This window comes from Charadrius vociferus, unplaced genomic scaffold (assembly GCF_000708025.1).
Source record: "Charadrius vociferus isolate BGI_N301 unplaced genomic scaffold, ASM70802v2 scaffold1164, whole genome shotgun sequence".
In the NCBI taxonomy this organism is placed as follows: Eukaryota; Metazoa; Chordata; class Aves; order Charadriiformes; family Charadriidae; genus Charadrius; species Charadrius vociferus.
Window position 1 is genome coordinate 160,974 of NW_009648158.1, and position 1,117 is coordinate 162,090.

Below are 1,117 nucleotides of genomic sequence, written 5' to 3' on the forward strand. Positions count from 1 at the left end.
CCCAGCGCTCGGGCGAAAAAACCAGCGCGAAACAACCCCCCCTACCCCCCCCCCAAAAAAAAAAGAAGTTGGCAAGAAAGTAGTTTATTTATTTATATTGACGCACCCTCACCCCAAGGCGCAAAGTTCCTTTTACTCTTCCCCCCCCCAGTTCATCCCTTCTTCATACCCCACGGACACCATCCCTCACCTAACACGTCCTTTTATTTTACTGCTATTATTGGTATTTCTATCGCTATTGCTGTTACTCTTCTATTATCACTACTATTACTATTATTATTTTATTATCTGTTATTATCTTGTTATATTTTATTATATTGCGTTGTATTTTATCATATTGTGTCGTATTTTATTATATTGTATTGTATTTTCTTATATTGTGTTGTATTTTCTTATATTGTGTTATATTTTATTACATTGTGTTATATTTTATTATATCGTCTTTTATTTTATTATATCGTCTTATATTTTATTATATCGTCTTATATTTTATTATATCTTCTTATATTTCATTATATCGCGTTATCTTTCATTATATTGCCTTATCTTTCATTATATTGCCTTATCTTTCACTATATTGCATTCTATTTCACTACATTCTGCTCTATTTCATTGTATTTTGTTCTGATTCATCCCAGTTTGTTGGATTGTATTAGATTCTATTAGACTTCATTATATTTCATTAGACTTGATTATATTTCCAGCAAAACCTGGCGGTGATGTCTTCAGGTCTCTCTCCTACTTCTCGGCCAGGAGAGGAACTTCCCAAATATTTCCTTTCCCACCAGCCTCATTTCGTTGAACGAGGTCTATTGATCTGGAAAACCGGGTCTATCTCCTCTTTCTTTTTTTTTTCTTTTTTTTTTTTCCCCTGCTGATAAATGGACTACATCATGTAGAGCCCAGGGATGGAGAAGTAGACGGGATGTTTACCCAGATATTGCAGATAAGGCAGCACAAGGCTCCTCACACGCAGCCTTGATGCTCTCAGCTATGTCTGGAGGCTCCTCTCTGTGGGTTTCAGACATTCTTAACCCAAAACCCACCAAGCTTAAAGGATTTAAATGCCTCTGGGCTTGAAATTGCTGGACTCTGCCCAGGAGGGCTGGCGGGGGCT